Consider the following 23,087-nt stretch of genomic DNA (forward strand, 5'->3'; position numbering starts at 1 on the left):
AGGAAGGCCCTCTAGCGCCCTGGCACCGCCGAGGTTAGCTGCCTCTGAAATGAGTGGAATTTTCTCTGTCAGCTTCCATTTTGGTAGACGAACCTCAGAAGATGGTCCTTATAGCCCCAACCTTTGATCAGGGCCTCAAGCAAAATGAAAACACAGGGCCCTTTGTTCAAAAGGCAGGCAGAAAGTGAGATTCGAGGTATAAAAATATAAACTGTTTCCTTTCTTCTGCAGTCTGTCTCTCGCTTAACCTGTTCATGGGGTTTTCTGTTTGCTACTTAGTGTTGGGGTCCCTCCAGCCCAGCGATGCCCATGGGAGAGCATGGGCCCGTGGCTGCTGGGAGCTCCCAGCCACCAGCCACAGACCCACACACCACCCCAGTGGGAGCAGAGGGACTCATTCTCCCCTGCCCGAGCTGGTCAGACACACGGCCCCTAGAGATGGCAACCTCCAGTGTGGACACGCTTGGTCCCTGTGTCAGGGGAGCAGAGGATCCGCACTGAGTCCCCTTGGGGTGTGGGGCTGTGGTGCAGCCGGCCTGGGACAGACAGGTCGCCTCCATGTCCTGCCCTGAGATGCCAGGAGTGTGCACACTCAACCCAACCTCCCCCGGCCTCATCCAGGCTCCTGACAGGGGCAAGGGACACAGTAGAACAGGTGCCACCCTGGGTGGAGGACAGCAAGGTTGCAGGGCCAGGAAGAGGAAGCTGGAGGGGCTCGAGGGTTTGAGACCTGCCCTCAGGCTGCCAAGAGAGACCGGGACACACAAAAACACACGTGGGAGCCAGGCCACACTGTCCACCAGACTGCACTTCGGAACCCGAATTCCGGTAGGAAATCCTTAAGTGTTCAGAGACGTCAGCCACAGAGCATCAAACCACAAGCACTGCTCACACAGCCAAGAAGCTGCCGTGGCTGTGGGGGTGGAGAGACAGAGGTTTGGGGTGCTGATGCCCACGCATGCATCCCCACTGCCGTGTACAGACATGGGTGGATCAGCCACAGCCCACGGGCCTGCTGCGACCTGCTGCCGGCTTTCCCAGGCGCAGCTGCAGTAGAACCAGTACACCCACTCGCTAACGCAGCGTCCCCGCTGCCCCGCGGCCGCGAAGGTGGAGTTGAGGGGCTGTGGCAGAGACCGCGTGAGACACAGAGACGGAAATATTTGCTGTCTGACCCGTCACAGAAAGTTTGCCAGCTCCTGCCCGAGGGATGGAAATAAAGCCTTTCGCGTTTCCCTCGCCTATGAGAATGTGGAGCTCGGTGCAATACACAGGTCATGTATCACGTGGGCACACAGGGCAATATACAGATCACGTGTCGTAGAAATGTACACTTGAAACCTATGTGGTCCTATTTACCAATGCCACCCCAGTAAATCCGATAGAAAAATACGTGGAGCCTTGAGGTAGGAGACTCCCCGATCTTAAATTACACCTTCGTGGCATTAGCATGTTTCTGGTGCAGCAAGTATACCACATCCTGGTCTCTCAGTCATCAAATGGCATTGCCCAGTGGGCGCAGGGCTGGGTATCGGGCCACTATCTTATTAGTGGCACGTGGCTTAATAATGGCTTCGATGGGGTTATATATATAAAAAGTTGTTTTATATTTATAATTTTGTTTTTAGGTTGGTAAAAATACCATAGGTGAGACTCTCTTGACAATAATGTGAAAGTTATGATTTTGGAGTTATGGCTACTTCTGGGTAGGGAGCATTGACATTCAGAGTTACCTGAGTGGGCTAATCAATGCAGGTAGTTAACGGTAGAGTGCTTGTACGGAAGAAATAGATTAGGGAATTCTGGCTAGAAAAATTAGGGCAAAAAAGGATTTGGGGTTTGCTTATGTCTACAGCAGTGTGATTCAGCAGTTTAATAATTCTGACATTGAACATGGACTGTATCAACACAGGAGTAATTTCCCAGGCTCAGCTGAATTAATTAGATAGTGGGAAGGAGTGTGTCTATATTGTCTGGCTTTGTGTGAAGACAAGAGGAAGCCTGGCAAGTCCTAAAAATAAGTCCTCCTTGAAGCCAGAGAAATAAAAGCAATCAAGAAAAGCTGAAGGACAGAACCTTTTTACTCAGGGAAGACTGGACTCTTGCTCACTGTCTTCAAGGGCATGGCGGAGTCTCCCAAGGACCCACCTGCTCTTGATCTTCCACCTGGAAAGAATAAGAGCGAAGCGATTTAATCTCGGGAACTGGAGGTCACGATAGCCGGAAATACGGACTCTGCGACAGTAGGAAGATTGGAATAGATTGTTGCAACAGGCAGCCAGGGGCTTCCTCCTCTGAAATGTTGGTTTTAAATAGTAGCCGCAACATGGGTGACCCGGAGATCCCGCTAAAAGACCTCTGAGGTCCACTGTCTTCTAATTGGTTCTGGAAACACCCTAGAAATATTTCACTGTCTGTTCGAGGGGCCAGGGGTGGTATTAGCCTTTCTCTACACGTAATTTAGCACCAACAGACTCAAGTCCAACCCTGTTCGTCTCCGTTCTCTGCTTTGTGTCAGTAACTCTGTATTCTCTCTTCAGAAGGCTTTGGGGAGTATACTGAGGTAATAGATGACTTCTGGAGAGTAGACTTCAGAGACTTTTTCCAACTACCACCTGCGGTCTCACTTCTCTCTCTCAGAGATGCCTGGGAGAGGGGCCACGTGGGCACGTCGCTCGCACATGTAATCACTCGGTCCTGGTGATGACAGAGACGCTCTCCAGTGTTCTTCACACTCTCTGTCACTGCTGGAGGCTTCGCACCTTCCTTCCCCTGCGCCCCGCTCCGACACCAGCCCTTCCCGAAGGCCTGGCCTGCCCAGGCCAGGATCCTGGACCCTGCGGGGTGAGAACGAGAAGACCCAGGTCCTGCCCTTGGGGAGTTTATATTCTAGGCGAGGAGACAGAGTACACATTTGAACATGCCTTAAAAATACTTGCAAAGCAGCATATCGACAAGTGCAAATTAATGTAGTGTGAACTTCGTGCTGGCTACAGCCCATGAGAGGGAGAATCTGGTTCCATGTGTGTGATGCAATAAAGCTTTTTTTTTTTCATAGCATCTTCCCTAAGTATGCCCTAAAGCATTGTTCAGCATACTTAGAAAAATTTGTGTTCTTATCACCGCCTCACCAAGAATTCTGAGAAAATTCTCCAGCCCGGCGTATGTCTAATCAATCAGCCTCTTTTGTTCTTGCCTGGTGTGATGCCTGAATGGGACAAATAGGATTATGTAAATAATGCAAGACAGCTCCACTTAATACAAGATGATTGGAGTTATTATTTCTCTAAAAGACCATGTGAAATAAAGCTCATTTCTTCATTTTAAATCATAATTGTGTTGCTACAGTCACAAAATTAGCAGTTAAAAAGTAAGTTTGAATTTTTTTTTTTTTTTTTTTGCAAAGAGGGACAGTGCCAGATTGGTCCAGTAAGTAACACCGAGTCGGATTCCTTGGGGCATGTAGCATTTACCAACTGTGTTAACAACTTGGGCCGTGACTTTAGGGGGCAGACTGTACATACCTGGTTCATAGAAACACTTCATGTGCTTGAGAAAGAAGCATTTGATTTTTAGGCGAAGATGAGAATACTGCTCACCCTAATAATATAGTTTAAAAAATCAAATATAGAAGCAGAAACTATATCTGAAGATAGACATTTGAGGCTATTTAAAAGACAAGGACACGATTAGGGAACAAAACGAGCCCATTTTCCACCCCATAGGATGCCCGATGGGGTAAATGCTTAGATACAGATGTTTGCCTTTGGACAGGAATATAAAACTGTAAGCTGAACTCAAGAAATATTTTTGTTTTAAGGAAGGAAGACAAAGTTGGTCAGCAACTGGCCCTGAAGAAATACAACCTTTTTCTAAATGTTCCATTTCATTGGATGATACATATTCTAGTCTTTAAAAAGTTGTCTGGTTTGACTCTAAAAGCTGGGCTCACCAGGCCAGCCTGCCAGCCTCGCACAGGCTCCTCTCAGGGACCGAGTCTGCCCCTCCTCAAAGGAGTGTCCCTGCGGGACAGGCATCAGGCGGAGGACAATCATTTTGTGTTTCCTTTTTACAGTCCAGGTATATTAGTACCCATATCCAGTGAAAATATTACTACTTACCACATATGTATATATTTAAAAACAATATTTATTGTATAAACATACGCATACTCACCGAAGCCAATAATTCCCTCACCCAACAGAGCAAATTGTTTTCGTTTTTCTGTTTTACCTTCCACTTTTTGTCCATATGCATATATGATATTTGCAAAGAGTAAACATAGCCTAGATATAATTTTGCTTCTGACTTTTTTCACTTAACAATATCTTAAGCATTTTTATGTGGTGCTGCCTATCCTTCACGGAGATGCCTTTAATAGGGCCACTTACGTGAACTTGTAAAGTAAGAAGCAGTCACAAATTTAGGGTCTCCTTGCCCTAAACTTCGCTTGTGTAGGGCAAGACTGTCATTCAGCAACCATGTATTGCCTACACTGTGCTGGCCGAGGATGAATCTCTGTCCTTAAAGGGGAGGTATATAAGCCAGGGATGCAGATAATTGTATGTCAGAGAGAACCTGGTAACTCCCATCAGCAAACGACAAAAAGGTGTGGGGATTTAGAGGCGGGAGACAGGGCATCCCGGAAGGATGGTTGAGATGTTGCCCAGCGTAGGTGGGAGAGGAAGGCATTTCGGTTGCAAAGTGCAGCGGGGCAGCTTGAGCAAAGGTTTGGGGACTGGAAGGAAGGGTGCGGCGGGGCGGGGAGGGAAGACACACTCAAGGAACACACGTGTCTTTTGCTTCCGTAGCATACTTGGATAAATGACCGCAATATCTTAGGTGACAAATCTCTGTTACCAAAGATTCCCCATAGAAAATGGGCTTCTGTAAGGGTCAGAGTCTCAGTGCCATTGCCCGTTTTTAGCACCCTGCACACCCTGCGGCCAGGCACGGAAGTCCAGCTGGGGAACGTTTGCACAGCCTTCTCATTTCCTTTGTGGTGTTCTCCGTGTAGTGGACAAATGTAAGGTTTGCAAATTTCGGATAACATCCTATAAAATGTCATTTCATTACCAATCTTGGAATCGAGCAGGATTGGCATATTGGAAATGAAGAACTGATGGTTACTTGGATGATTTAGAGAAGATTTCCCCATCACTAGTGACGGAAGGGGAAACACGGAGTGTACAGGGTATGACTTCAGCTGAGAGTCCAAAGACCCGACTTCTCGCACTGGCTTTCCAGCTAGCTTTCTGAGCAAACGTCTCAGCCACTCCCTTTCCCCCCCAGGAAAGTGAGAAGCCTAGATAAGTGATAGCTAATGTTTCCTCTAGCTCTGAATTCCTGTGCTTCTAGAAACATAGGAAATTTTTTTCTGCCTCACTTCCTTATGCATTAAGCATGAATAAAATCATTGAAAAATTACATGAGTCTCAAGTGTCATTGCAAGTTCCCCAGGTATTCACCCTGATTTTGTAAACGTGACACTTCAGTTAAGATAATAAGAATGCAATTTTACTGTCAGCAGTTTTCAATCATATCCTTTACATTATCATTAACAATAGAACAATAAAATGTCTAGCCTTTTAAACAGATGAATTTCATTATAAGACAGACGTCATTTTATTTGCAAATAAAATATATTTATTGCTCATACAAGTCATGTAGTCTGGTCTGATAAGGACATTAAATGTGATAGGTGAGGGCTCGGTCAAAGGAGTGGCTTATCGTGGTGGGAGAGGTTTTCAAAGGATTTTTTCTAAAGGCGAAGAATCTTAATAGATATTTCTCTAAAGTTATACACATGGTGAGTGAACAGGTGTAAGTGTGCTCGCCATCATTAGCTATCAGAGAAATGTAAATCCAAACCGAAATGAGATACTACTTCATACCTACTAGAGTGGCTAAAATAAAAAAGATAGATAATAACAAGTGTTGGTGAAGGTGTGGAAAGATTGGAGACTCATCATACATTGTTTGTAGCATTCTAAAATAGTGCAGCTGCTTTGAAAAAGTCGGGAAGTTTCTTAAAACGCTCAACTTAGAGTTACCATTAGGACCTGACAATTCTACCACTAGGTACATGTACCCAAGAGAAATGAAATATGACCTTATGAAAGCATGCTCATGAATGTTCAAACAGCATTATTTATAATACTCAGAACTGGCAATAATCCACATACTCACCAACGAATGAATGCATAAATAAAATGTGACTGTGTACATCTGTATCTGTTGCACATGTTGGCAATAAAAGAGACTGCATACCGACGATGCATTCTGCAGCAGAGCTGAACCTTGAAAACATTGTGCTAAGTGAAGGAATTCAGTCACGGAAGACAACATGGTTGTTACAGAATAGACGGGGGGTGGGGGTGGGGTGGTGAACGATATACTATTACCGAATGGACCCACCCTTGTGCTCCAGGGGTCCCCTACCCTGTACTAGGTTCACCTTGCCCGGCACCAGGGAAAGATGTCTCTCAATGCCAGAGATTGGTGAAAGGGGAAGGGATTATTTGTTTAAAGAGTTATACAAACTTACGAGTAATAACCTAATGTCTTCATTGAGATCCCAAAGTCCTTTACAATACCCACAAATGCACAGTCCTCCCTCCTCTGCCCAGCCTGGGGTACCGTATCTCAGAAAAAGAAACAGAAGTCCGTGGTTCTCCTCTGCCCAAGCCGTGTGGTCCCAAAAAGGACCCCAAATAGCTGCCGCACCTGGGTTTAAATCCCAGCACCCATCTTCCTCTGCTGCACCATTTCCGGCTCCTCCCACAATGGGCCACAGCTGCCAGCATTCCCGTATTCTTCCAGCTTTACTGGGCTGCCGTAGTAAGTCCGGGCAGGTATGGCCCTGTGCTGTGGAGTCAATCATTTCCAAGCTCTCACGCAGGCGCTGTAACCAGGGGGAGTTGCCTCCCAGTTACTTCATTGGTTGAAGTCACTCCTATCCCCCGGCTCAAAGCATGGCCACAGCTGTTTAACATATCTGTGAAACCAGTTAAAGGTTATACATGTTAAACAACTGTTCTAGAGGTTACCTGCAAACCTGTTGCTATGCAAAACAGCTCCCAATAGTCCTGCTCCATGCGTCCCATCCCCCAGCTCAGACTTGTGGGGATGAGGACATCCTATATATTTTTCTTTCTAATATTTCCTGGACACCGAGTTCTAGCTCCCATTACGAGTCCCTGTTTTCCCCCCACCCCCTTGGCTGCACCCTGTTACATGGTTCCATTATATGAAATTCACAGAGGGGACACTGTGGATGCGTGGTTGCCTGGGACTGGGGGAGTTGGGAGCAAATGGAACGTACTGCTGATGAGTACAAAAGGTTGTTTCTTTGGGGTGATAAAACGCCCTGAAATTGACCAGAGTGGTGGTTGCCTGCCTCCAGATACACTAAGATACATTCAATTGTACACAGTCATGGTAGGATTGTATGTGGATTATGTCAATAAAGCTGCTATTAAAAAATAAGATTCTGCTGTAAAGTCATATTTCAGCAGAGTCAGGAGGGGGTGGGGGGAGTGGAAGGGAAGGCCATTCAGGCAATAGGGCCAGGGTATGTGAAGGCACTGTTCCAGGCACACCCGGGGGCAACGGAGGTACAAGGGGTGGGAGATGAACAACTGAGCCCCAGAATACTGAAGTTTCTTGCTGGAAGTGGCTGTCGACCACTTGAAATCAGAGTGTGTAATGGTACCTCACTGTGGTGTTAACGTGCATTTCCCTAATGAGTAACACTACTGAGCATCTTTTCACCCCCCCCCCCACCATATGCCTAGCTCAGTTGTACCCACTGCTACACTCTAGTTCGAGGCCCCGTCATCGTCACTGGCGTTGTTGCAATAATGCCTTAACTGGCTTCCCCTTTCTCTGTTTCTCCCCATTTTTGCCCCTTCGAGGCCCGAGGGATGTTGTTAAACCCTGTGTCCGATCTTGTCACTCTTCTGATGACCCCACCCAGGGTCCCCTGTCTCCGACACTGTGAGTGATCTGCGAGGCGCTGCCCAGTCTGGCCCTCCTGCTACCTCTCTGCCGTCACCTCCTGCTCCCCCGCCCATCCCCACTCCAGCTACCCTGGCTTCCTTGCCGTTTCTCAGATGCACCAGGCACGTTCCATTTCGGGGCCCTTGTACTCGTTGTTCCCCTTTGCCAGGAACCCTGTTCCCCACGATGGCCTGTGAAATCACGAGCCGAACGCCTTTAAGCCAGTGCTCTAACGTCATCTCCTCCGTGAGCCGTTCCCTGACCACCGTATTTTAAATGGTACACCGTTTTCCAATACCCCCAACTCGCCTTTCTGCTTTACTATCTTACTCACTTATTTTGTCTTCCCCAACCACAGCATTAGGTTCATGGAAGCATGCCCCCTTAGTCCACACTCAACACTGTGGCAAAAGCAAAATGGGCATCACGTCATTATCCCGTTTAGCCACTCGGAGTGGCTTTCCAATTCCCTTTAGAAACAAAGCCCAACTGCTTCCCGAAGCTTAGGTGCTTCCCGAGGCCCTGTGCGGTCCGACCCCCACGTGTCTCCCCACTCTCTTCTCACCTCCTCTTCCTGGCCCCCCTGCCCGGGCCTCAGTGCTTTTCCTTCAGCTTCTCAGACACGCCAGTGCAGGCTTCAGCCTCGTGTGTTCCTCCTCACTCTTCCTGCGCTTGACCAGCTCTCTCTCTCTCTCTGTTTCCGTTAAATACCTCCGCTTCTCTAACTAGGAACAGACACCCTTCTCCTCTCCGTACCACCTGCCCCTTATTCTCTCGTAGCACCTTATTTGTTTCCTTCGTGGAACTTACTTTACTTTATTATTATTTGTTTACTTTAAAAAATCTTTCTCTTCCATTGAGATGTAGGTTACTTGAGCTCAGGGGCTTCTCCTGGTCTTACTCTCGCATTCCAGTGGTTTCATACCTAGCGCACATTAGGGGCACAGCAATTGGATGGACAGGTTCAGGGCAAGAGTTTGGGCCCTACAAGTAGACTGCCGCTTCCACCTGCGACCTGGTGAATGTGGGGGAGGTCCTTGATGTGCTCAAGCCTTAGTTCCCTTATCTGTAAAATGAGGATTGTTACAATGCCCATTTTAGAGGGCTTTGTCAAATCTGAGATAACCTGTGTTAACCTCAGAGTACAGTAGATGACATATAATACTTGATCTATGAGCCCTGGCTGGTGTGGCTCAGTGGATTGAGCACCGGCCTGCAAACCAAAGGGTTGTCGGTTCCATTCCTAGTCAGGGCACATGCCTGGGTTGTGACCCAAGTTGTGCCCCCAGTAGGGGGTGCGTGAGAAGCAACCACACACTGATGTTTCTCTCTTTCTCTTTCTCCTTCCCTTCCCCTCTTTCCAAAAATAAATAAATAAATAAAATATTTTTTAAAAATGATTGATCTATGGGTGTTAATAATTGTCGTTTTCACTAATGCTGTTACGACTATCACTCACAGTCTCCATCTTTGTCTCTCTCTCCTGACTCCGCTCCATTTTATCTAGTTGCCTTTCAGGGTCCTGGTGATAATTGGGAATGGTATTTTGGGTGTGACCTGACCAGTACTCACAAATGGGACTGTCATCTAAGCTTACATTAATCTAACTCGGAGCCAGTTATCATTTGGGTTACGTGTTTATCCAACAGGTCTCATTGGGAACGCTTCTTGAGCTTCATGAGTTCAATGAAAGCCCCCAGTGGCACCCAGCCTGCTGCCCTACGGTTGGGCAGGAGGTATAGGGACTTTTATTTGTCTCTCTGAAACAAGATCACTTCAGTCTGGGGCCATCATTGCCCGAATCCTTTTGGATTTTATCTTTGACTTCTCACTGTAACAAATGATTCCTCTCAGGTTTACGTCACTGCGAATTTGATTGGCGTGTCATTGGTGTGCTCGCTGAAATCAGTGGTTGAAGCAGATAGCCCTGCAACCTGTAGCTGAAACCTCCTAACAGCGCGATATTGTCTAGCTTCCACGTGTTTTTTTCAACTGATATGTTTGTGTTCCTGGTTAAGAACCAGACCATTTGCCTCCTTTAAAATAACTCTAGTCAAGCAAAAAGAGGTTTACTTTTGTACCTACTATGTGGAAGCAGTGTGCTTATGTAGCACTGAGCCGTGTACCAGAAGGTTACATTGGTGGCAGACAATGAAGAAATTAGGCATGGACAGCGAAGAAATCAGAGTGCTTGTGCAAAAACGGAGGAGATTTGCAGTTGGCAGGATTTAAACCTGTGTTAGGAAACTCTCAATGGAAGGGGAGTGGGCCTGCTGGAAGTTTCCATTTTTTTCATCTAACCCTGGAAAAATAGACTTAATTAGAAATTTGAGGAAGTAGAATCTGTAAAATTATTTTTGAGATTTCTTTGATTCATTCCGTTGAATGAATCCTTTTAAAAGTGTTCTTTTCATATACTTCTGTCAAATCATTATGTTGTACACCTAAAATTAATACACTGTTATAAGTCAGTTATATCTCAAAAAAAAAAGTGTTCTGTCCTAGTCATTACCCTGTATTTATCTGTTCTACACCTATTTTATTCTTCCTTAGGAAAATGAGTAACAGCAGAAATTATGTCATTTTTCTAATTGTCAAAACATAGAAATTCAGTAATGCATATGAAGGTGTTCTCTAAGCTATGAAAAGCTGTTTATGTACATAGAACGATTATGATTGACTAGGTACTCAATAAATTAAATAGATGGATTTACTTCCTTATATGTAGATGCTGTTAATTTAAAAGAACTGTACTCAAACTTGTTTATTAACTAAAACATGTACTTTACATTGAAAGCTTCTTTCCAAAATTAGTTAGAAAATATAGGTTATTTTTGAGTTAAAGCAAAGTTTGATAAAGTCTCAAGTTCCACAAATAGAATTTTATAGAAATATTTATGTAACCCACAGCTAAACTGAATTTTCTAAAAACTCCCCATAAGGTGAGATCACGTAATCCATGTCTCAGTACAGAAGGGTTTATTTTTTTTCAATCAGTTATGTCTCTAAAAATAAACCTCGTTTTGTTGTTAAAATTTGCTGTTTCCTCTTCACATAAGAACATCTCATTAATTTGGGTGAAAACCTTCCAACAAGATAAGGCTGATTTGTCCAGTTTCCCCATGGAAGAGGATACTTGTTGTCACCTGCAGGCAGAGTGGCAGCTGAAAGGTGAGTTCAGCAGAGACAAGCTGTTTCAATGGTCAAAATATTTTGAATTGAAGCATTGACGAGCCCGTAGGTTTGAACGGTCTAGGTATGCTTTCAGCAATCCTCTGCTGCTCCTACTCTCTGTAGTGTCTTAAAGCCAGAGCATGGAACCTGGTGTTCCCCGGGATCAGGCGCACCAAGCTGTAGCAGAAAATGGGTAGACAGAGAGAGAGGCGACCTCACCGAGGTCCGGTATATTTGTATGGGGAAGAGGACAAGCTGTGGATTGCACTGTCTGAACTGTTAAGCAGTCCAGACTATGTAGATAGAGGGTTTCCTTTTCTCAGGCATTTGAAGCTGATTTTGTGGAAAAAAAAATAAAAACACAATTTCCTCTAAAATAAACTCATTCAGTTTGAAGTGAAAGGCTGGAATCTTGAATTAGGTCTCAGTGTTTGAGCTTTTCTTGGTTTGAGAGAAAAGAAATATTTTATTTGCCCCCACACCAGCACTAAACAGAAATATTGATAAAAATAAAACTGAATAAAATATTTTTTCTCTAAATTAAGAAATAATACACGTAGTCTCGTGAGACTGGTTTTCTGAAAAGGGGATCCGAGTCTTAAATGTGTTCTGATTGTCAGAGGCGGACGGAATTTAACTTACAAGAGCATTCATAGTGCAAAGGGAGAAACTTCCTGTCGAGTAACGGTTGTCAGAGGAGAAACAGATGATGTGTTTTCTTGATCGCATTTAAAAAATTAGTTATTGACAATAGGAGCTTGTCGGTGCTTGTAACTGAGTTAGCATTGTGGTTTGGCATTCGTCCACATTGGAAGGGAAACAGGGACCGGAGAGGAATCTGAAACCGGGGTTCTCGTCCGGTCAGGTGGGCTCCAGGGGCGTGTTTAATCTTGCTGGACACAAGGGGTCTCGTCTGTGAGGGGAGAGGGTAGAAAAAGATATGGCTGAGGGTCTTCTTCTATCTCTAACTGTATCTTTTTTCTAAGGCCTGTGTTTTTATTAGTGTCTTGATGTAAACAGGGGAGTGAACTCTCAAATGTTTTGGTGGGAGCGCCTTTTAGAAAAAATAGCACAATATTTACGGACGAGGAATTTTATTTGATAAAAGTGTACACTGAAGTCTTGACAGTTAGGTGCACAATAACCCAAAACCTTCCTTGTATTTTTCCTTTAGGAAACAGAATATTTAACTGATATTTTTCTGATTACTCCTAAAAAAGTAAGGGTGAGTGTAAGAGTTTTATTTGCTCTGATTGAAACATAATACAAATGTGTGCATTATCTAAGAGAAAAAATTGCTTTGCCAGAATTGCCTGTTTTTCTGGCTAAGAATAAATAGGTCGATTTATTTTATACAATTTTTAATAGTGGATACAATAACAGGAAAGCCGTGTTTATTATTGGAATATTACTGAGTTTATTAACTAGTTTTCTTAGGAAATTGATTTTATTTCATAGTTGTCAGTACTTTTATATCTACTATTAAAAATTTTTGACTTTGGAAAGCATACTTAAATATTATCTTAGTATTTCTGTAATTATAGTATCTGAAAAAATATTACACTTGAAGCATAAATAGGGAATAGAGGAAATTGTTGCAATTCCACATTGCAATAACTTTTATGCTGCAATTCATGCAAAGTGTCAATTTTGAAAGAACTTTCAAAAAATGACTATTTAATTTAGTGTTATAAATAATATTCTTGGTGTATTTTAAGTATTTTTAATCTCACAATGAGAACCCGAAGGCATATAAATACATTTAAAAATAAAAAAGATATTTTCTGAACCATAAGTACGTAATGAACTTCACATGTTGAAGTTTACTTAGGTTTTCCTGCGGCACAACCAGATATAACTTTAGAAATAGCAATAGTTCATTTCACTTACATGTATTTATCTTTATGGATAGTGAAAGCATCTTTAGCTTACTTGAGAATGACTTTCATTCTCATGTTTATTAACATCGTTCTAGGGTGGTTTTATATTCAGTCTGATTTTTCTGTTTGTGCTTAGTTATGTTTCTACACACAGGGAAGGCTGTGATGGCAGCCACACTAAATAGAGTGGGCAACCCGACCAGTTACTTTCATCTTACATTTCAGTGTGTTTTCAATTGAATCATTCTATTGGAAAATATTAATAGCTTTAGCATACAGAGATAAAAGGAACAAAAGTACCCCAAAGTGTAGTAATATGATGTGAAACTTATGGTTAGACTTCCTTTAAACATGAATCCTGAAGCCTTACTATTAATGCTTCTAAGACACTTCCTGCTATAAATTTTTATAGTAACTACACAAGCGTGTTGTAATAATTTGCTATTTTTTATAGTGGAGGAAGAAATGAGATGATAAATTGGATGTATCATTGGATTTGCTTTTTATCAAAATGGTAGGGAATTAGTTTATATTTTAATAGTTATGAAGGACGGAAAGAGTGAGGTGAAGAGTGGACAGATTGGGGATATATATGTAATTGGCCATCTGGACTATATTTATAAAACATAACATACATACTATACAGTTTCAGGCACAGAACAAGCACATAGGAAGTGCTCCAAAGTATTTACTGTATTGAATTAAGGACTTGGGAAGGAATTATTGTTTAAGGAAATACATTAGCAGTTTGTTTTCCTAAATTGGAATTATGTTATATTATTCCATTTTTGCTTTGGATTATTTTTCCTCAGTAGGTGATTAAGCAACTTTCAAATGGTGAGAAAAGTCAGTAACTTTGTGAACATCTGAGTTCGGAGTAACTATTTGTAGATTTTTTTCGGTAGCAATTCTTTCATTTCCCAGCTTTTATATTTAATTTGCACAAGAGAGAAGAGCATTGAAACATTTTTGGAGGGAGTGGGGCTTTGAAAAGATCAATAGTTTTATATGAGGATATCCCCTCAAAAAGAGTCTCCTGTTTTTATTGCAGTTCACTTTGAAAGAAACAACTCCAGGTTTATTTCACTTTTTTCTTTTTCATTTTCTACTTATTGGTTTGAGAGAAAGAGAGAGAGAGAAACATCAATACGTCCATTTGTTGTTCCACTTATTCAATCATTCCTTGGTTGCCTCCTCTGAGTGCCCTGACCAGGGGTCGTACCCACAACCTTGGCATATTGTGATGACGCTCTAACCAACTGAGCTACCTGGGCAGGGCTGGTTTATTTTACTTTTGAGTGTACTCATTGTAGCAAGCGAAATACTTTTGAAGTACATGCAAAAGGATTGGGTTAGAGTTAGGCCTAGTTACCATCAGAAAGTATTGTGTTAGTTTGTGAGGAAACGCAGGTCAAAGACTTCTGGCACCGGTGGCTCTCACCTCCGAAACTGTGCGGTCACCTTCCCCCACCACCCTCTCTTGCTTCTCAGCCAAAGGATCCTGGCCCCAAGGATCCTAATGACCTCTCTTTTATTAAATATTATGAATATATTACATATATTTAAATATGCATGCATATATGATATAATATACACATTAAAATGTATGTAGATGTTTAAATATCAATGTAAATATGTAAGTTTAATTTTATTTCTTTTTTTCAGTTTTATTGAGATATAATTGGCATACAACATTACTTTTAGGTGTACAACATGGCGATTTGTTGTGAAATGATCACCAAAATAAGTTTCGTTAACATCCGTCATCTGAAATGACTACAATCGTTTCCTTGTGATGAGAAACCTCAAAGATCTACTTTTTTTAGCAGCTTTCAAATACACAATAAAGTGTTAGCTTTAGTCATCATGCTGCACCCTACGTCCCAGAACTTACAACTGGAAGTTTGTACCTTTTGACCCCCTTTACCCAATTCACCCTGGCGACCACCAGTCTGTTCTTTATATTTGTGAGTTTGATTTTTTTTTAGATTCCACATATAAGTGAGATTATATGGTATTAGTCTTCCTCTGTCTGGCTTATTTTTACCATAGTGCCCTGAAGGTTCATCCATGTTATCACAAATGGCGGGATTTCCTTCCTTTTGATAGCTGAATAATATGCCATTGTAGAGATATAGGTATAGATGTAGATACAGGTATAGCTGTAGATATATATAGATATAGATGTAGATAGATACAGATATGTAGATACCACACTTCCGTTATTCATTCATCCGTCAATGGGCATACAGGTTGTCTCTATGTCTTGGCTATTGTAAGTAATGCTGCAATGAACTTGAAGGTAAAGATGCAGTTTCAAAGTAGTGATTCCAATTTCTCCAAGTAAATACCCAGAAGCGGGATTGTTGAATAACATGGTAGTCTATTTTTTAACTTTTGAGGAACTCACATACTGTTTTCCATAAGTTTGCACTAATTTACATTCCCATGAAGTTAATTTTATATGTTAACGTTTTAAGTGTAAAATACTTTCTCTTTTTATTAACTTGCATTGTTAAGTACATTGCTGGCATATATTTCCTTCTAAAAAAATCAGAAGCCAAACTTAGTTGTATTCTCTCCATGAACATTACAAAACTGTCACATTTTGGTATCCCAATGGTATTTTACAGTATGTACGGCAGAATGGATGCCACAGGATTTCCGGCTTTGTAAAACTAGGAACTGCCACAGGTCTAAAGTGATTTGAGTTTATTAACTTCATTAACGTAACTTCCATGATAAAGCTATGAAGAAAACAGAAATATGCTCTTGGATGATAATTCAGTGAGGTGGATCTGTAAGTGATTGGGCAGCCTTTCCTGGAAAGTTTTTACCTGTAGATACACTAACTTAGTCGTTCTCAAGTGGTCAGGTATTATTGATGCAGTCAGCTCACAGCTGGGGGTGCAGGGGGTGGTGTTGGGAAGCTGTTTTCAAAGCTCTGAAGGTACAGCAGACCCTTGCTATTGTAGGGACAGGTCCTGAGGTCTTCGCCAATGATAGCAAAAGCAACTAATTCTTCCCATTAAATACAGTAAAGTGTAACTAATCCCTTCAACCTCTAGAATGTTTATAAATACAAAACTGAAATTGTTTGTGAAGCTGTTGAAATAAATCCTACTGCTGAAATAAACTCAGGATGTTTTGTTACAGTAGAGTAACCGTTCAGGAGAAGATTATTTTCTGAATTCAGTTTGAAAGGTAACCATTTCATATGGTCAACATTAATTTTGAAAAATCTTGGAAAATCGCTCGTAATTCACATAGTCTGCCCGGATTCGCATGTATTGACTTTATATGTATTTATAGCCATAGATTCTTACCACCGTGAAAACATTCAAACTCTTTTTCAAATTTTTTATTTCATATTGTCTTACTTCCACTGTTGGAACAGATGGTAAGCACTCAAAACGGTAGCTCATATCAGTGTTACCATTAGGCCCGCACTCAGGACAGTAAATCAATGCTCTGCGCCCTCAGCAATGAGAACTGTGACCAGAACTTCTGGAGCGGCATTTGTGACCTTCCGCGTCCACTGCAGTAAAGAGGACAACTCTGTTTGTTCATTTCTGAAATGACTCTTAAATTGTTTAACATCCTTATAACATCCTTTTATTCACTTACGCTGGTTTTCCAAGAGTCTAGTTTAGAGAATACGTCTTAGTAATAAATTTGCTATATTCTAGACCAGTGCTATCCAATAACAGTTTCTGTGATGATGAAATCATTTTATCTCTGCGCTGTACGATATGGCCGCCACGACCCGTATGTGGCTATTATTAATTACTCACCATGTGATTAATGCAACCAAGGCACTCAATTTTTTATTATAATTAACTTAAATTTGAATAGCCACAGGTAGCTAGTGTAGCTCCAGACAAAACCTTATTAACGATTTGATAAAGTCATTCTTAACATCTACGAGTTAATAAAAGTGTCAGCTGGTGAACACTCCATTTCCAATGAATGCAATCTTTTTATCCACACAGACACTGATAGAAGCCACTATTTCTCTGCCAAGAGATAGATTGTTCTGTTTTATTTTTCAATATCCTATACTGCTTTACTTTTCTAAATATATTTTATGAACTTGTCCATTGGTTTCTGAGTGATAAGTTCGCACCGTCAGATCTTGTGACCTTCAGAAGCACCGGTGCCCCTTTCTCACTGTGCAGTGCTTTGGGTTCACTCATCTTACTGCTCTGCATCCTTCTCTCCTCTCCCATTCTCTTGTAAACATACACAAATAAGCTACCCTATATTAAGGCTTATTAAAGGATTTTTAAGTCACATAATATTCGGCAGCAAGGATAAATCACTGCTATTGGATTATAAGAGTTCCTATTTGCTACTTGGTCTTCCTAGGCAACGTTATCCTTTAGTATTAAGGTGATATATAATTTTTCAAATGGGTCTTACATTCATTTCTTCAGATTTTTTTTCTTAGGAAAGCAGGAGAAATACATAATAGAACTTCTTTTAATGAAACTCATTATTTGATTCTACTTAATTTATGTAAAATATATTTTAAAATTATCAAGTGTATTCAGTGCTTTTCAAATTGCAGGCTCATGAGATCATTTTTATGGGTTTAAACGGGAAGAGTTTTTCAAGAAGTAGAATAGAATAAGAAGAAATAGGATATATCTGAGCATTTCACACATAGTAAAGATTAATATGGTTTTATGAAATGCTAGTTACATTTATACATATGTGTGAGAGAGTATGTGTGTGTGTATTTCTGAATTGTGATGGAAAATAGATTTCTCACTATGGATCATGGTTAAAAAGAAAAGAAAAAAGATTGAAAGCCATTGTCTAATTTCTGGGTGGTGGGGAGGCAATGATGTCAGGTCTGTTTCAAGCTTAGATTTACTTTTCTGGACAATGATTCAATGTCTTTAATCCTAAATTTTTTTTTACATAAACAGTGATAACTGCCCTATGTGCTTCGTGCAGGCATTTCACAGAGCAGTAAAATTTTAAGGTGATACACAATTGTAGCATTCCTTATTTCTTTAAAGTGGTTTGTCAATTAGTTTATATTAAAAAAAAACATGGCTTACAATAGCAATGGTTTATGCTCATGTTTATGAGTCTTCCGGTCAGCTGGGGTTTGGCTGATCTATGCTGCATTTGAGTGTTGGCTGCGCCTCAAGTTGTGGGTTGTGGGTTGTGGGTTGTCTGGGCTCTAGTTTCGGTTTCGTTGCGCTCCACATGCATTTACCCTGTGATCCAGGCGAAAGGGGCAGCAGCTACCCAGGGCATGCTTTGCTCATGGAGAACCACCAGAGTCCGAAAGCAGAGCCAAACCCCATAACCTTATTTATGACTGCTGCTCACACGACAACCGTGGAAATTCCACGGGCCAAGTGAGAGAAAACGGCCAAGCCCAAAGTCATCGGGGAGAGAGAGTGCATGCCATTCCCAGTGGAAGGGAGATAGAAGTGATTATTTGCTGAACAATACTGTAAATTATCACATTACCCCAAACCATGACACCCAAACTTGTGTTAACTACTTTACGTAAAATATGACAAGAAACAGCCCAGTGCCACTATATATTTGGGGAAAACCTCTAACATCACGGAGTGTCTGAAACAGAGACACAGAATAAAGGGAAACTGAGGCAATTGAGAATGAGCTGAGGAGAACATTTAAAACACTAAAATATTTTAATAGATAAGAGGTTATGTCAATAAAATAAAAATACCATGCTATGTAAAACAATGAAAATAAGAAATAGTGCATGGAAATGAGAAGTGTGGTAAAAATATTTTCTTCAATTCAGTAGAAGTTTGGGAAGATGAAGTCAAGGTAATATTCTAGAAGTTAGAATCAGAAGACAAAAAGATAGAAAATATAAGAAAATTAGATGAACCAATTCAACAGAGCCGAAATCCAAAAGGTGATCCAGGAAGAGGAAATATGGAAACGTATGGCATCAAAATGTTTTCGCACAATAATACAAGGAAACTTCCCTAAACTAAAGAAACCAAACCTCCAGATTTAGAAGAGTCCCCACAGCACAAAGTATGAGAAAGGCCTATTTCAAGGCTTAACATTGTAAAATTTCAAAATACCAGGAGGAAAAATAATTATAAAAACATTCAGAAACAAAAATGAAAGCATAGACCAAGCATTAGGAATCAAAATTAGCAAAGGGCTTTTCGGCTGAGATATTAGAATATTGAAGACAGCGGAGTAGCCCTTTAAAAATCCTGAATGAAATTTAATTTTGACGTGGGTTTTTATACCTAGCCAAACTATCAAGTATATGCATAAAATAACAGCATTTTCAGGCATATAGATACTTTAAAATATTCATGTACCCTTTTTATGAAAGTTACTTGGAGAATACATGTTCACCTAAAAGAAAGTAAAGCTAAAAGCAGAGTGACTTACAACCCAGAACACGGGGGACTCTGAGAGGAGTCTGGGTAAGGCTTGACCCAATGCATAGTCCAACCAGGCCGGACTGAAGGCACCAAGAAGGATATAACTGAAAAACATTTGAAAGAAATGGATAATTTGTCTGATGTGTTTCATTATTTGGAAAAATATTACTGATGACTATTGGACAGATCTGTTTGATCATTCGTGGCAGGGGGTGTCCGTTACCTAGAAAAAGAAAATATTAGAAAACTAAGCAGTTAATTCCAGCAATAATAAAATATGTACACGAAAATTACTTTAAGCAAAATAATGCTTGTCTCCATAGTGAAAAATATTCCTGTCATCATTATAATGTAAATGGACTACTGACTAAAGATGTAACCAAAATTGTTACACAGGAGGATGAGGTAGCTATATTGGGCGGGCAGGATAAAAGATGTAAATCGCTACCTATTGTAACCCAGGAAGTCAATAGACCATGGCTAATACTGCAAAAATTCAAGAAGCAGCGTTGTAGGCACGTCATTTAAAAATATGGAGACAGATATCAGAAGAGTGGATAGTGTGTGCCTTTTGAGGATTCAGGGGGGGGGAGGGGGAGGGGGAGTTGAGCACGGGCACCTCCCTTCTTCGTTGTGAGCCATTGAGTGGGAAAATTTAATGAACAATGATGATAAAGTTCCACATGTCCATGATTAAGAAAAAACTTATAAACGAACAGCAGTGAGCCCTCCTTTCTCCACATTCTGTCCTTGGTACAATTCTCCTGTTCGTTGTCCTGGTGGCCACCTTCATGACTTGAAATGTATTGTCTCTTTTGGCAAAGTGCAAAGATGGCCGCATCACACGCGTCACAGACCCTGCAGGTTCAAAGTGCACTTTGAGAGTGATGTGTGATCGGCCCACGACTGGTGTTGGTCTTCCATCCCTGAGCCTCTACATGCAGCCAAGGAAGCAGCCCTGACCTAGTTGGGCGAGGCAAAGGGTTATCCTGCCAGAGGGAGCATGGCATTTCTGGCAAGAGAGTCCTCTTCTGGCTGTTGGAGTTGGTGCCGTGGCAGATTTTTCCCAACTCGGGGAGTAGGTGTTGAGCCCTGGTCCAGCTGGTGAGATTATTTGTTGATTTTGATTATCTGCACCAATAAACTCTTTTTCTGGCACAGGTCATCAGAAGCAGGTTGTAATTTTCTATCTTAATAACAAAAAAAATGCTTTCTTGCATTTGGAAATTATAATAAAGTTTTATTCAGTTTTCACCAAAATAGTGCTTTATGGGGGGAATGTTGTTGAATTAAATCAAGAACTTTTTTAGGACTCAGTGATAACCATGTGTCCTCAAGCGGGTCATTTTTGCCACTTTCTACTGTTCTTGAAAGAGAAGAAATCAGTAATAATAATGATGATACCTGCAGGCTTTAATTCAGCTCTTACTCTGTGCGAGGCGCTCTGCTAGTACTCACAGTCTCATGTCATCGTCACAGTAGCTTTGGGAGCATGCTGCAGTTCCCTCCCTTTTCAGACTGAAGGAGCTGAGTGGCTGGTCCCGGGTCCCAGAGCTGGCAATGCCAGGGCTGTGTCTGAAATCCTGGTCTGTGTGGACTCTCGGGCCTGCCTTAATCTCCACGTGTGACTGGCTTCCAGGGCAGCCTCTGAGTCTCTATCACATGAGATTAAGAAAGCACATCATAGCCCTGGTTGGCATAGCTCAGTGGATTGAGCGCGGGCTGTGAACCAAAGTGTCACAGGTTCGATTCCCAGCCAGGGTACATGCCTGGGTTGCAGGCTATAACCCCTAGCAACCGCACATTGATGTTTCTCTCTCTCTCTCTATCTCCCTCTCTTCCCACTCTAAAAATAAGTAAATAAAATCTTTTTTTTAAAAAAGCACATCATTTATACTTGCAACCTAATTATCAGTGTAAGGTTACATATGTTGTCGCGGAGTCGTGCGTGTAAAAATGGTTGAATCTTTTCTTTTTAAGGAAGTTTGGGATTTTATACATTTTCTATTTCTGTCATTCTTTTTTGTACCCTCTGAATTCAAAATTCTAGAGACATCTTGGACGTCTCCTGCTATGTCTCCTTTTATTTCCATACACTCAACATGTTCTCTTTATATTTCTGTTGTAATGTATACATTAGTCTCTACTCCTCGTGTCTGGAATATCGCAGCTGACTGTTTGCCATCTCCCTACTGGCTGTCTCTGCCATCTTAAATCAACTCTGCACATTGAGCTTCTCCCATATTGCATACCTGTTTAAACCATTAACATCTCCTTATCATATGTAAGAAAAATATAGTTTTATTAACCTAGAAATCAAGACCTTTCATAATGGGGTCTAATCTATCATTCCATGAGTTTGTGTGCCCTTACTTTCTTCCCCACCTTCTTGCCTATGCTAAAATATTTTTAATTGGGCCTTTTAATGCACAGATTTTCTCCAATACTCATTTGTTGTTTTTTTATATGCTATATGCTTTGCATTTTAATGTCTTTGTGTGTGTGTGTGTCTTATTTACCCCAGTGAATCGTTAACTCCTGGGTGTAGATGGAAACTCTCTGAGTCCAACATAGTACCACGTGCATATAGCACGGTGTAGAAAAATTAATGAATTAATTTTTACAGTTTTAAAGTCACATGCAATTTATATTCTGTACTTCTTTGCTTTTATTTATTTCACAAATGTTAGACAAAATGAAATAGATTTTTCTATTATGGTTTTTAATCTCTTTAAATATATTTAATTTTGACATTAATTATATTGGTATAACTTTAGCAATTTAAACTATTTTAAAGAAAAGAAACAAATAAGTTTTATTAGTATTCTAATCTGAAAGATGTAGAAAATCTCCAAATGAAAGTGGTACATTCATTATTCCATAGCTTTTTAAAATAAAAATAATATATGAGGACTTATAATAAGTTGTTTTATTACATTGCTGGTAATATGTGGTTTTGATGGGGATAAACTGAATATTTATAGTGTAATAAATGTTAAAAAAGAGAACTATTTAGTTTTTATTGCCTGATGTATTAAATATAGTTGGAAATTGTTCTGAATATTGAGTAATGATGTGAGAATGTTTGAAATGTATTTAAATACTAAGTTTAAAACAATCTACTTAGGCATAATTTTGTTTTTTAAAGGGGGATTACATTTTTTTTGTAATTAAATTGCTTCTTGCTTGCTGCTGATTTGAAAATGTTTCTGCCTTTTATTTTCCATTTTTTTTGTTTTTCTTAATAGTATAAATGTTGATCTCTTTTTAAAAATTTTTATAGGCCTTCTATAATAAAGAAATATTTCTGCTTTAATATATAAATTATTTAAAACTATGTTCTGTGTAAGGCATATTTGCTTTGAAATGTTTGAGTTTCATCCTGAGACCAAAAAAGTAATGAACATAAATTTTCATATATTTTAGATGTTCATATTTATCAATCTGAGACTGCTTTTGTTGTTGCCTTTTTATAATGCAATTTTAATGTAATATTATTTTAGCTCAGAAATCTGATACACTTTAAATGCTTAAAGGTTCTCATGCTGTATTTTTTTCTAAGTAATATTGAGCATCAGCATGATCCCCTTCTTTTATACCTCACATTTTTCGACAGGATATCTTAAGTTAT

At 40.7% G+C, this 23,087-nt stretch overlaps 1 protein-coding gene across 2 annotated transcripts in view; it reads left to right on the forward strand.

Annotated features, from left to right (window-relative positions):
- The window catches only part of SDCCAG8 (SHH signaling and ciliogenesis regulator SDCCAG8), a 182,725-nt gene that overhangs the window by 57,216 nt on the left and 102,422 nt on the right, over window positions 1-23,087 (forward strand). The gene's annotated exons all lie outside the window — the stretch shown is intronic.

This window comes from Phyllostomus hastatus, unplaced genomic scaffold, assembly GCF_019186645.2.
Source record: "Phyllostomus hastatus isolate PE091 unplaced genomic scaffold, TTU_PhHast_1.1 phas_contig_148, whole genome shotgun sequence".
NCBI classification, from domain to species: Eukaryota; Metazoa; Chordata; class Mammalia; order Chiroptera; family Phyllostomidae; genus Phyllostomus; species Phyllostomus hastatus.